The sequence below is a fragment of the Manis javanica genome, chromosome 7, assembly GCF_040802235.1.
Source record: "Manis javanica isolate MJ-LG chromosome 7, MJ_LKY, whole genome shotgun sequence".
Classification (NCBI taxonomy): Eukaryota; Metazoa; Chordata; class Mammalia; order Pholidota; family Manidae; genus Manis; species Manis javanica.
This window is the reverse complement of record NC_133162.1, coordinates 29,393,252-29,408,274: the sequence shown is the minus strand read 5'-3', so window position 1 is coordinate 29,408,274 and position 15,023 is coordinate 29,393,252.

Below are 15,023 nucleotides of genomic sequence, written 5' to 3'. Positions count from 1 at the left end.
CAGCCACGACGACCCCTGTTGCCACACGTGGTGTGAAACAGGAGAGACGCACAACAGGAAAGGGTTGCTGGACCCCAAAGTCACCCCCAGCTCCGAGCCAGGCTGACACAGCTGGGATTTCCGACTTCATCCTAACCACCCTCAGTGTTTGCAAACTCAGTGCCCCATTTATCCCCCAGTGAAAAGGAATGATTGTCTTGGTTGGTGCCCAGGTCCCAGCATGTTTACTATTCCTTGTAGAGAGTATTTCTGGGCCTGCCCTCTTTTTCTTACAAGTTTCTAGGACAGAGCTCCCCTTATTGGTCAGGGGAAGACCATGGATCCTACTCTAGCTCTCTGTCTTCTTCCCCCAGGATCAACAGCTTTACCCTCAGCTTTATGAATTCCTTCCTTATTCTTACTTATCTTAGAAGCTGTTTTTAACTGCCCTGATGTCTGTCACATGATTCATTGATAGAAGCACCATTAAAAATGTCCCATGTGCATGTAACTCCCTGTTAACTTGCTGTTAAGTTGAGACCTGGTCAGAGACTAGATTCAAATTCAGAACTGTGACATTGACTCTAGGGCTCTTTCCTTTATACCATTCTGCTCCCCCTAAAAGGGACTGAGAGGAGAAAGGGGACACAGGGAAGAGATGGGAGATGACTTGATTAACTGTGCTCTGGTTGCAAGCAAGAGAAGCTGATTCTAACTCGCTTAGATGGGTAAGGTTTTATTGGAGGGGCACTAGATGGCTTTCAGAATCCAGTGGAATGTAAGAGAAAAGGGTTTTGAAAAGGACAAGAACCAGAGTGTTCTAGGGTCTGGGCAGGAGAAACTAAGTTTCCTTGGGGCTCTGCCCCTGCAATAAATTTGCTCTAATGATTTTCCTCTTACTCTGTGCAATTGTTGAAATCCCAGGAGAGAATCTGATTTGTGGTACTGGGACCATATTGTACCCCAAGCCAGAGAAGAGAAGAGCCCCACAATGGCACACAATGGGGGAGGACATCTAACTCTCCCAATGCTGTTAGCAAATGAAGGAAAAATGGATGCCAAGTAACCAACACACATGTGAGTACTATGCCAGAAACTTCTAGGTGTTGGGTACTAAGATTCTGGCCACCCCAAACTGGAGTAGGGCTGGGGCAGAGCCTTAAGGGTTGAGTCTTACTCACGCCACTGGGATGTCCACCATCACTTCCACCCTTTCCTTCTATCTAGCAGAGATGAGCTGAGCCTCCATATCCCTCAAACCTGCCTGCTGAGAAGGAGCATTTCTCCTACCTTCAGGAATTGGTCCTCATCCCAAAACTTGTAGACACACTGTTTTATAAAGTCTGCTCATAATGCAGTGGTCTTTATGGTCAAACAACTTGAGTTGGAAGTCTAGCACCATTTTCCAGCTATGAGACTGAGAAAATACCCATCTATTCTCTGAGCCTCACTTTGTTCTGCTGTAAAATAGGGGGATAGTCATGTGTACTCTCTCTCCATCTCTGTGTTGTTCAGTCAAATGAAATGAAAATTGTCAGAAGTTTATAAGCTGTGAGCTACATACAGATACAGGAAGGCAGAGTTAGAACTGTATTATTATCAAGTGAGGCCAGGTTGCTTGGGCTAAGTGGCTGCAGGCAGGAGGGGCAGCTGTGCAGCAAGGTAGCTCAGTGGGGTTTGGGAGGATGGGAGCTGGAGGACGCAACCATTGGACTTTCAGATTCTTCTCAGCTTCAGGTATTGTGAACAGATGAGGCTCCACTGGAATTTGTCACAACCACCAAGGCCAAATGCCTGAGGGTAGAGTTATAAATTCCACCAGTAATTTTCAAAGCAATGATTTAAGCTCTATCTCCTTTACTAAGAACCCAACTGTTAAACCCTTCCTGGCAATTAAGCACCTTGAGGCTGAGCATTAACCAAGCTGGGCTGCCTCCAACTTTCTGTCTTTGCCTCTCACAGGCTGGCATCACACGAAGATGGAGCCTGTTGGAACGCTCCCTCTACCATCGCTTGCTTCTGTCTCGTTGGCCATCCTTCCTGCAGCTGTGCTCCAATATGAGCATTTCAGTTGTCACCCACTATCAGCTCCAGGAGGACGTGATTCCTCTCCTGGCTCCCATGCACCACTTCAAGCCATCTGTGCACGCTACAGGGCACTTGCCACCTGACATCTTGACGTTCAAAGCCATCCAAATCCCCCAGAACCTCACTGTTTGTGCTTTATGCCCTTGGAGCATGAAACAGAAAGCCCAGCCCTCTGATCTCTGTATCCTAAATGTTGCATACAGGTTCTGGAAACCGGTTCTGTCACAATATTGCCTCCTTGCAGAAAGGCAGGAGTCTTACATCAGTCCATTTACTAATACCTCCTCATCTTCCCCATCCTTGTTCCTTAGTGATTATCCCAGACCTTCTCTTCCTAAAACCCTATTCCCACTCACATCTTTATTGCTTACTTATTTCCTGGTGCTTCCTTGAAGTTATGGACTCCTAATTTTCTGCTGTATCCCTGGTGCCTAGTGCAGTTCCTGCCCCATCATGAGTGCTCAACAAATGCTTATGGAAAGAATGAATGCCTGCGTGAACAGGCCCTCTGAGGCGGCCGTAATGTGTAGTGCCCCCAGTCAAAACTAAGCTCGATTAGAGCAGCATTCTGGAAAGGGTCCTGTTAACCTGGTCTCCTCACTTTGGGAATTTGATTCGTATTTGCTACAGTCACATGAGGCACCATCCAGTACAGATTTATACTTATAATCATATCCAGTAAGGTTTTTACTGTAAGACTTCATAGGACAACAAAAAGTTTGAGACTACCTGAACCTACATCAAGGAAAGAGAATTATGGCCAGTTTATTGTGAAGTAAAATTAAACATAATTACATATTGTGAACTACAGATACACAGTGGGATTCTGATACTAACATTAACTTCCAATTGCTCCTCCTCTCCAAGGATCAGTGAAAATCCTCAGTCAAGTGTGGTTAAAGAAGTGTCTCCATTTTCACCTGGTTTGGATTTATCATCTATGGCCACCAGCCCTCTTACTGCAGCTGTTCCTGCCCCACGCTGGTTGGTCCTGGGAGATTTCGTTCCTTTTGCCAGGATTCCTCACATGAGGATTTGTGTAATTGCAGATATTTCTTATGTTCTGCTTGTGATCCTACACAGTTCAGACAAACTAAAAAGGTAAAAGTGGAAAGATCTGGAGAAAGGTTCACAGACTATCAGTGTTAGATGAGACAGTAAATGTTACTGAGTCCAGGATGACACAGTTTTCCACCTCGGGTGCCATGCCAGTCAATGCTGTGTCTGGGCTTTGACCAGACAATGGTGGTGACCATTTGGCAATTTGGCCACAGGAAACAGACAAGGAGTGGCGTGGCATATGCCACATATTTGCCTCCTTGCAGAGAGGTAGTGTTGTCATATGAGTGACGAGAGGGCAGGATTCAAGTTGAAAATAGCAGAAGTATTTTAGGTAAATGGGGAGAGCTGGTGGCAGAAATAGTGTTCTTTTATACAACATCAATTGATATTCCAAAATCACTTTCAAACCAACAAGGCTGGTAGCAAAATGAAAAATAGTAGCATGGATGCCTGGTGGTCTGGGGCAAAACAAGCCTAAACCCAAGCATTGGCCAAGCAACTGGCTGCACCTTGGCTGGTCTCCATCTCGTGAGTGTCGGTGGGAACAAAGAAGCAGACCACCAACCCCTCCTCCCTTGGACCAGATGCCACCAACTTGATGGGCCAGACATGTTAGGAGAATCTTGGTGCTCAACTGATTTCTGCAAACCCTCAACTTCAGCAGAAGGGAAGTTGCATTCCAGTACAAGGGCAAATCAAACTGGCTCCTGGGACACAAAAAGCTGGAGACATATTTAAAGGAAAGGAGGGAACACTGTGATGAGATGTAAATAAACACACATACACCACTGACAGTGACAAAGTAAATTATGTGTTGCTCATTAATAAAAATAAACTAATGGGATTAAAAGCCACAATACAACCTGTAAGTTACCTGGCCCTCTGAATTTTGATGCTGGAGTAAAACACAAAATTCCTCATTTTAAAATTCTGAACCTAAAACTAAAATGTCCAGTTATAGGAACTAAGTAAACAAAGCTTTATATGCTAGTGGCCTTCTCTGAACCTATTAAATATTATGATTATTATGAATAGAAGGGTTTAGAACAACATGGGGCAATGTTTGCTGTAACTTGAGGTGAAACCACAGTTTTGTAAGCACAGGATGATCACAGCCAGGAAAGAAAAAGTGCTTCACTGGAAAACACCCTTTTTATTGCCTTCTGGAATAAGTAAGGACCCACATCACGCACTACATGTAGTCATGTCACTATAGTGCTCTCTGTTTCTATCAGGCATCAAAACATTAACAGCATTTGTGCTCAAGAGCTATAATCACGGATGAACTTTTTGCTTAGTTTTATTTTATCATTTTTTCTTGTTTAATGTAGCAATGTTAGAAAAGAAGTGAAAGTAAACTAAAATACAAACATTCATAATTCTACCCTGGTTAGATAACATTTTGGTGTTTTCTTCCCAGATATGTCAATATGCAGATAGACATGTAAGAACATTTATTTCATAAAATTAGGATCACATTCTATGTCTGATGCCTATTTGTGCCATCCGCCTCATGCTGCCTGGTACCATCCTGGCCCCGGGGCAGCTTCCCTCCTCCGGGTAGGATTCCGTAGCATAGTTTGTTGCCCAACCAAGTGTGCGTCTGTAAGACATTAAACATAAAAGCAAGGCAATGTGCCACCTTCTCAGTTGCTGCCGGGGCAGCCCTTCCCCCAGGAATCTGATGAGCTCTGTGCTTGTGTTCTAGAAACAGCAGCACAGGGCAAGGTGGCTCATCGACTCTCGTGCCCTTGCCAGATGGTGTGTGCGCAGGAAAATGTCAAGTGGTCCTGCTGGAAGCACTTGGCCAAGAAGGGCATCCTGGGGGAGAAGGGGAGGGGTGCCCAGACACCAGCACTGACATCACACCCCCCTCTCCATGCCCGAGCTTCCCAGAGCTGCTGCCATCACATAGACAGGAAGGACTCAGGAGAGACGGATGAGGAATTGCTTCTCTTTTGTTCTAACCGGCTGCAGGCAGAGGTGTGAAAGGGAAGATACCCAGCCCCTGGGGGCTGTGAGCCACTTAGGGGTCCTGTATTTGTTCCCTGGGGCTGTCATAACAAAGTACCACAAACTGGTGGCTTAAACAACAGAGATTTGTTCTCTAGAAGCTCTGGAGGCTCAAAGTGCAAATTCAAGGTGTCAGCAGGGCCATGCTGACTCCGAAGCCTCTAGGGGAGATGAGCACCTTGCCTCCTCCAGCGACTGGTAGCCCCAGGTGTTCCCTGGCTTTAGAAGCCTAACTCACATCTCCGCCTCCCTCTTCACATGGCTGTCTTCCCTCTGCGAAGAGGTCTTCTCATGGCATTTGTGTGTGTGTGTGTGTATTTCCTCTTCTTATAAGGACACTATTAACAACACTGGATTAGGGCCTACCCTAGTGACCTCATCTTAACTTGACTACATCTGTAAAGACCCTATACCCCAATAAACTCATATTCGTAGATACAGAGATCAGAACATCAACAGATCGTTTTGGAGGCTGACCGAATTAACTCTTTCTCATTATTTCAGACGTAACTGGAGGGATGACTAAACAGACAGACAAAATATCTAACAATTCTACTTCTCTGCCTCCCTAACACAGCTCTGTAATGCTCAGGAAATCTTTTTGGAGTCTCCATGACAGCTGTAGCTTTGGAAAAGGCATTTAACTTCTCTGAGTCTTGGTTTTCTCATGTATTAAATGATTTAAAGCACCGGCTTTCAAGGTGTTGGCCATGACACCCTGGTGGGAACTGTGTTGTTCTGGCATCTATGAAATGACCCCAGAATGTGAATCTTCCCCATGGTTCCTACAGGTGACTCGTACACATTCCATGGACTTTCCTCCTCAGGTACAATTAAAGGCTACTTACCAGTAAACCTCCCAAACTGGGTATTCATAAACTAAAGTTAGTGTTCACAGGGCTTACTAAGGACTCAAATTTGCTATTCCACACTACTTTACATAGGTGGAATTCCTCTAATTTCTGGAAGGATGCTTTTTAGTTAGTTCTTCAGCAGTTGTTATGAGCTATTGTGGTTTTCTACTGTTGTTATTCATACTTTTTATTTATAAATCACTACTGGATTTGTGCCCTCAGTATCCATTTTAGTCTGATGGCAGGATTTTGGTTTGTCCTGAGTGGGTATTTTTGGCCTATAAAATTGCTCTCTATCTAGACATTATATATAAATGAATTATAATTCAATAAATAATTAGTCATATATCCCTATTGCTAAAGGAGATAGACACAAAATCCCTTACAGTTTGCTTTTATGGCAGAGTAACCAGCCATCCTTGTTTGCCCTGGGTCTTGCCAGGATGTGGAATTTTCAATGCTAAAACCAAAAAACTTGGGCAGCCTGGCATGATGGGGCACCTTATTATTTAGGGAAACTTCACTGGTGGCTTGCTTTCCTGTAGATCTGTGCTATTCTAAAAACATTTATCTGAACAACCAACGTTGTATAACAAAATTAGTAGGGTTATTTTTGAGACCATAGGGCATGCATCTGTAGTCTAAAATCAAGTGTATAATGTTAGGTTCTTCTCTTTTAACATAAGTGGCAAGTGACTCATGCATGTTACATGCTCACAAACTCGTGTGACTACTTCATTCGGTTCCTGTGCAATTCTCACCTCCTTCCCCTAAACCCCATTTCCCTAATTACCAAACTCAGGAGAGTGTGGAAGAGGTGGGACGTTTGTGATCTTTGGTCCTGCCCAAGTGGATATAATCAAAAACACTTAGGAAATCTTTGTTAAAGGACTCGTGAGAGTGCTTCTTCCCCTGCTGCCAGCCCTACTTCAGCCTATGGTTGCAAATACACCTGGACTCCACTCAAGCTCCTAAATAAATGCAGAGTAAGAATCACAGGCTGGGGAGTATCTCGGGAGGCCTTACTGAGAACTCCCTCAGGGTAGGTATTCCCCACTTAGGAAGATTTTGATACTGACATAGCCTGTTTTGGTTAGAGTCCAATATGGATTCTCTTATTTAGTGCTACTGTTCCAGGGGAGGGGACGGAAGGCAGCTGCCATTTATTTTCATGTTTATCTTCTGCAAGTCGGAACTTGGATTAAAGGCTTTTGCTTTTGACTTAATTTAATTTAGTCCTCACCACAACTCCGTGAAGCCCTATGGACCCTGATTGTACACTGGGAGCTTGAGTTGAAATTCAAGCCCAGCCTGCCTTGGCCTGACTTAGCTTAAACCCTGGTCTCCCCACCATCCCCTGCAGCCTCTGAGGTCCCAAAGAAGCCAGCGCTCCAGTCACCTGAGCACAGGTAGATTTCAAATTGTGAAAGGCTCAGAAGCTTTTAAAAGCCCAAACAAGCAAGCAAGAGGTTGACAGATTAAAAATAAGGCCAACACGTACTCAGCCTGGAATGGAAGCTCCTGATGTCCTCAGGGCCCATTGCCTCCAATTTGTCCTCTAGGGGGCAGCCCTCCACACTATGCAGATCGCTTTCACGCTGTTGCTCATGGGGCATCACTGCAGCTGTAAGAAGTGACTGAACTGTCGATGGGAGGCAGCTTCTCCCAATCATCATCTCCTTTTCCCAACTTGGTTTGTCTTTTTTAACACAAAAACTTTTCTGCCTTATATTTCCAGAGGAGTTGTCCTTAAGAGTGGGTAGGTGGCCTTGTTGTGACCTGATTCCTGCTCAGCCATGTGGTTTTCCTGTTCCCTGGCCGGGGACAGACACTCAACATTCCAGACAGGGTTAGTGGTGGGACCGCTATTTATTTAACTGCTAATCCCACTTATGTGAAATTAATTTACTCGACTATTATAACTCACCTTGCTTCCTGCCCTGACGGGTTCCTATAATTTATGCCTGATTGCACCATTATGCTCCTGCTTCCTGGGCTAAGGGCTGGGAGCTGGCTCTTGGTGTGACTCACATTAGGAGGTCGTTTATACAGAAGAGAGGTTTTCTCATTATAGACTGAGGAGGGTTAGTGTAAAAGCAGTGCTGTTGGTTTTTTTCCTCCTAATAACCAGTTCCCCTTTAGTTCATCCCTTTCCAAGGAAGTTTATTTACTATTATTAAACTTCCTAGTTCCAAATATGGGCTGCTCCAGTTTATACAGCATGCGGATGCAGCATGCGGATGAGTCTCTGCCTTCTCTAGTGGACCCCCAGCCCTAGGTTCTCACCTGCCTTTGTCCTTGATGAAATGCAGGTCAGCTTCCCAGTCCCCCAGCAGATGCTCACGGCAGAGGTGTCCACGCAGCTCCTCCTTTTCATCTCCAAGGGACCATTGCGCTCAAGGCACTATTACTTACAAGGTTTTGCAAACATCTCTAACAAAAAGCAGGGGCTGCCAACTCAAGCTTCCTGAATCCAGGTCCCAAGGCTGGGGGCTCTCACCTTTCTGACAGGGGTGAACAAGCAGCCTTTGGCATCAAGACTGCTGGCCACAGGGCTCTTCTACAGAGGCCAGAAGGAGCCTCCTGCTGACAGCCCACATGGGGCTCCTGCCTGAACAGACGGTGGGGTGTGATGGTCTGAAGGTCTGGTTCTAGCCTCCTACAGACAATATTCCGTCTCTGAACTGCTCACCTGGGTGCCTTGGGAGAGAGAAGGGGGTAAGAGCACCTCAAAAGCTTGCCTTGGATGGCCTGTGACAACACCATAATGGTGGACACACTCCAACTTGTGTAAAATTCCCAGTGTCTTCTCTAACAAACTCCACAGTGGCTGAAGAATGAAGCCTACCTGCAGCTAGGCTTTTGGGTTCTCAATAGCTTGAGCCTTTTGTCCCCCCTATTTCCCACCATTGCTTTTCACAAATTCTCTTCCCATCTAACTGTTCCCTGATCTCTTCGCACATTCCCACCACTCTGCCTCTGTCACGTGGCACCTTGGAGGGACCAGATGCCCTCTTCATCCTTCTCACCCATCACGTCTAGAGTGATCTCACTCTAGCCAAGTCCCCTCTGCTGTAAGAAATACTCTGACACTGCCCGCTCACAGGCAGCTTGTCTCTCCACCCAGTTCCAATAGAGCGCTCTGCAGATTCACATGGTACTAGAGATGTTAATAATCCTGGTGTGCATGCTCTTTGTTCTCCCATCCAAGACTAGGGACCATTGCTTCCCATTCACATACAGCCCTCCACATAGGTCAACAGTAAGTGGGACAATGTGGTCATTAATGGTTGATGATACAACCAGGTGGATCCAGAGTATAGCTAAGAACATGAACTTTGGTGTCAGAAAGACCTCGGTTCAAATCTTGACTGTCAACTCACAGCTCTGTGGCCTCAGGCAAGCTATTCTAACTGCTTCCTCATTTGTGAAAACATATACCCAGTGTAATTGGTTCCTTGGTTTGTTGTGGATTTAAGTGATGTAACATATGTGAAATGTGCAGTTGTGCAGCACCAGGCACAGAATGAGGACTCAGTAGACAGCAGGCATTATTACTATCTCATTCTTTTTTGGGCTGGTGCCCAGGGTCCTCTGTTACAGCAAGACTCAACAAACCACTAATTAATGGAGATACTGGCTTTAGAGGAGGCATCCTAGAGAGAATGTTGAAGTGAGTTTTGGAAATTCAACAGGAAGAGAAATCAGAAATAACCCAATCCTATTTCTCCTAACTTTTCAACAGCCTGCAGACAGACTAGTTTTTAGCTGATTCTCCAGATATTGCAGAGCTTTTCCTACAGGCAGGTGAGAAGTGTCTGTACATGACTCTGAAAACCTGTACCTGTCACCTGACCTTGAACGTAACAAACAATCCCGCGGAAGGTAGCTCCAATTACAGTTGCGGAGTTGGGGGAGCTCTTTCAAGGCAGATTGATTTATTGGAGCAGAAATACAGCTCACCAACCCACACACAGATTCTGCCTTTGGCAAACTGCCCTGCCTGCTTCCTTCTCTCTTTCCCTGATATATTGATCAGTGTGTGTGTGAGTTGGTGTAGTTACTGTAGTGGTGTGTGTCACTGTCCCAGAATGGAAATGCCTTGCCTGGGGGTCCTCTCTGAGGGATTTGAAAACCTGAGAGGGGAGGGAATCTTGCTCCATTTCTTCATGTGCTGTCTTTAATTTCATCCTTCTCTTTCAGGTGGGCCCAGAATGTTCCAGAGTGCCTCTCACCTTGCCTGAACACTCTTGAGTGCAGTAACATGTCATTTTGTAAGAAAGGAAGAAAACTTGTCTTGGTTATGTGCTTCACAGCAGGTGAAACATCACTTTTCCAGTTAGTCCAAAGAAAATGAGACTCAGAAGAGTTAAGCAACTTTCCCAAGGTCAAATGGTAGTAGAGCTGGGATCCAAATCCACGTGTAACCTCAGTGAGGTCTGACTCCAGGTCTGTCCCACTGGGGAACAGAGGGTCAGCCATCATGGGAGAGACGTCCAGATCACAGGTCATTTTAAGTGGAAATACTCTAAAATCCAGGGGCAAAATTTCAATTAGTCTCATCAGATATATTTTGTATCTACCATGTGCATGGCTGTTTGGCCTCCCTTGTATTATCGATAACTGTGTAATAAATGATCACAAACTTTGCAGCTTAAAGCAACATTTATTATCTCATAGTTTCCATAGGTCAGGACTCTAAGCTCTAAGCAAGTTAGCTAAAACCTCTGCTAAGGGTCTTTCTTTCAAGGCTACAATCAAGGTATTGGCCAGGGCTACACTCTTATCTGGACGCTCAAGTGGGGAAGGATCCCTTTCCCTGCTCACATGTCTATGGGAAGCATTCAGTTCCTTGGGGTTGTAGGACTGAGAGTTTTGGGTTTTTTCTGGCTGTTGGCTGGAAACTGCTCTCAGATCCTAGAGATGCCACAGTTACGTGCCATGTGGCGATTCCCCCTGTGGCTACCTGCTTCTTCACAGTCAGCCAAGGAGAGAGATTCCTGCAAGATGGGTCCTGTTCGTTTTTGTAATATAATCACACACACCTCATTACCTTTGTCATATACTGTTGATAAGAAGCAAGTTGTGGGTCCTGTCCACACTCAAGAGGGGTTCATACAAAGGCTTGAACACTAGGAAGCAGAGCTCATGGCTGGGGGCGCCTTGATGGTCCATCCAATCCATCCCTCTTGTCCTTTGCCCTCTTTCCTCTCCTTTCTTACCTTCTTCTTTCATTTCCCCATCCTGGTCTAGACTCAGACGTAGGGCTTTGCTAAATCAAATAATCTAAATAAAAGTTTTACATTAATGATGCCAACAAGTTATATCACTTTGTGCTAGGAGCCAGGCCAGTTTTCTTTTTAATCTATTGAAGTATAATCTACATACAGAAACCACAACATCCTAAGTATAGAGCCTGATTAATTTTTCAGAGACTGAATATACTTGTGTAAACAATACACAGATCAAAGAGCAAGATATTATCTGTACCCCAAAGTCCTCCTCAGGCTTCCTTCCTCTTCCTATCACCCTCAAAGGTGAATCTCTAACAACACAGATTACTTTTGCCTCTTTTTGTACATTTCATAAGTGGTATTCTATAGCTTGTATTATTTTGTGTCTGGCTTTCTTCACTCAACATAGTATTGGAGCATGTGGTTCTAGGTTGTTCTTTCTCATTGCCAAACAGGATTCCATTGTGTGAATAGACCACAACTTACTTATCCATTCTGCTGTTAATGGGCATTTGGGTAGTTTCCAGTTTGGAGGTATTACAAACAGTGCTGCTAGGAGCAGTCCAGCGTGTGTCTTTTGATGAATGCACATAAGCACTCCTGTTAGATGTCTACCTGGGAGCGGAATTGCAGGGTTGTAGGGTATGCATACTTTGGTGAGCTATGTTTTTATGTATAATTCCCACATTCCATCTGTGAGGAAGGCATCATCAGCCCCTTTAAGAATAACAGCACTTGAGCCAGACCTATACTTCCTCCAGAGGTCCTGAAAGATCACACAGGAGGAAAGGCCAGCTGGCACAGTGGAGAAAGGGTGGGTCTGGCCCCAGTGCTCGCTCACTGTTGGAAACCCTCCCTACTTTTTCTGCAGAGGCCCATTGTTTTGGAAGAGCTCTGCATACCAAGCTACCAAGCAAACATTGTGTGCTCAATACTATTTAATTCATCTTTCAATGCTTTTATTAGTAAAAGACACATCTAACCAGCTTCAGAGCTGCTAATCCAACCACCCGCCTAACAGAAATGATGTAATTTCAAGATAAAACCAAAGAAAGTCCAAGTTTGGGCTCACATCTGCGGCCTCTTACAAGAACTCAGGGTTCCTGTTGGGCTGTTGGAACACTGACGATGTGCTGGCCTCCCCCTGTGAGGGTACAGGAATTCGGAGAGGCTGGAGATCCCCACCCCACCTAAGGAAATCTGAGGCCCACACCATGTCTGAAATCCGATTTATGATCAATAAACATACATTAATGTAAAGTAATTTATAACACATTTGGACCAGAACTAAATCATCATTGTAAATGATTTTTCAAAGCCTTAGCCATTTACTTGGGGCTTGTTCTTAAGCTAAGATAGGTTATATGAAGACAGTAAGGAGCATTTTCCAAACTGCCACCAAGTTGTCAGAAAGCCTTCAGGTTGTTGCTCGCATGTGGGTGTACTTGGTTCTTTCGTCTCTCTGTTTCTGTTCTTAATCTCTCTCTTTCTCTTTCTCTCATATAAACATGTATACATATATACTAGAGACAGATATCTATCTTTATATTGCTAAAAACAAAATTGGGATTCCACTGTTCCTTACCTTTTTATTAGCATTTATTTGTCCATGTGATTAAAGAAAGTAATAGCAAAATCATAATTTAAAAAATTGCTATTTAAAAAATTGCAGTTACCATGATTAGTTACACTAATTCTCTATTAGGAGACATCTAAGCTTGTTTCCATTCACCACTGCAAATAACACTGCATGAATGTGCTTCCACCTAAATCCTTGGGGACATCCTAATATTTTCTTTAGGCTAAGTGATAAGATGTTGAGTAACTCACCAAATGGGTTGGCTCTGGGATGTTGGCTTTTGAGTCTCATTATCAAATACAAATTTATGCCACTGCCAACAATGTACAAGAATGTCTTTTCTGCCCACACTGTAATTTTCTACTACAAATAATTTTTCTCAGTTTTATGTGTAATACATGATAGTTTGGTTTTAATTGTATTTAATTGTTTCCTGATGAGGTTAAATAATTTTTCAGATTTGCTGTCCATTTGTGTTTCTCTTTATTTTGCATTTTGTATTCTTTTTTATTTAGCATGTTTTCCCACTCTGCCCCCTGCCCCTCAAATGTCACCCTGTGCTCAGGCAAGTCTCTTTCCAGGCTGCATCTCTGCCTTCACCATGGGAATAATATTAATGTCCCACAGAATAACTCAGCATTGTCAAATGCTTGGGAAACAGAATATGTGTCAGAAAAATGCACACTCAGAAAGTCCACGGCTGGCTTGGCCCACCACATTTGTCATTCCTTCAACTGGGATGCCCGATCCTCCCAGAGCTGTAAACCTCACATCCCATGCAGACTCTGGACACCATTGCCCTGGGGCCATCAGAGTAGGCTGGCTACCTTACCTAATGACTTAACCAGGTGAGGTTCATGTGTACTTCTGGGTTCTACACAGTTGTACCTCAGAGGAAATGTTCCTACTGCTTTGGGGAAACAGGCAATCATAAATTAGGTAACAATACAGCACTGACTGACTTATCCTCATAAGGGTTTAACATTTCTGAAGTCAGCAAGGGGCCCACTGCCTGAGCCATGGGCAATTTGCAGGCATCACTTTGGGAAAGCTCAATGCCCCTTGCTTAGCCAGACGGTGTCCTGGGGGCTTGTAGGAGCCAAGGCACCCCACAGGGCAAGGCCAGATCCATCCATCCTGTATCTTCATCTGGACCAAATGTTAACTTTCAGAGACATGAGACAGAGACAGGAAGTCACCAAACAGTGGGAAGTCCTTCCCCCCTGTGCTGAGACTGCTCTGTTGCCTCTCAAGTTCCTCCTCCGCTAGAGGGGCTGTTGCCTGGACAGCAGGTACACCCTGATGGACGGTGAGTCATTCAAGTAGGTGTAGACAAAGGATAAAAGAGTAGCTCTCAGGCCTTGGCTGGGGCCAGTTAGCTATCAAGGCCACAGCTGAACTCAGTGTCCCATAATAAATTATGGTATATCTTTACCAGAGAATATTAAGTAACTATTAAAAATAATGTTTTCAAAGAATTTTTATGACATTGAAAAATGCTCATGACATGAAGTAAAATGAAAGAAGATGTAAAACCCATATCTAGTCTATTGAACATGATTGCAATTATGTAAAAGACTAGCTGGAAATAATGTAATTTATCTGTGTAGGTAAGATTATGTTTGAGTTTTATGTTTTTTCTTATTATATATTTTACATTTCCTACATTACACATTTGAGACTTTTGTTCACCAAAAAAAACCCCCAATCATTGATATTCTGAAAGGTCAAATCTGGCCTGGGAGTTCGCAGGATCCTATATGTTATTTGATTCTGCTCTCGTCTGTTAGTGTTAGGAATGCGTGTGCCACGGCACCAGAGGGCCGGGAACAGGGCAGCAGCCTTCCCAGAGAATGAAAACGCTCTTACTAAGCATCAGAGCCAGCATCTGCTCTCATCCCTCACGCTTCTTCCTCCCGCCCTTTCCTTCTTTCCTCCTTTCCTTCCTTCCAAAGTTTTGTTCCCCTTGGGCCCTGGGAAGTCTTTTGAAGAGGAAATCTTAGAGCCCATCAAAACCAATTTCAACAAGCTCAAAATGTCAATTGTGCCAATGCTGAACAGGGGTCAGCTTGGCAGCCCTTCTTATGGACAAAGCTTGGTGGACCTGAAGAGTGTTCTGCCCTGCTCTGCCTTCTGGTGAGCCGGTTTCCATTCTGCCTTCTGCAGAATATAAAAATGACAATAGCATCTTCACCAAGAGTAGCAGCAAGACCA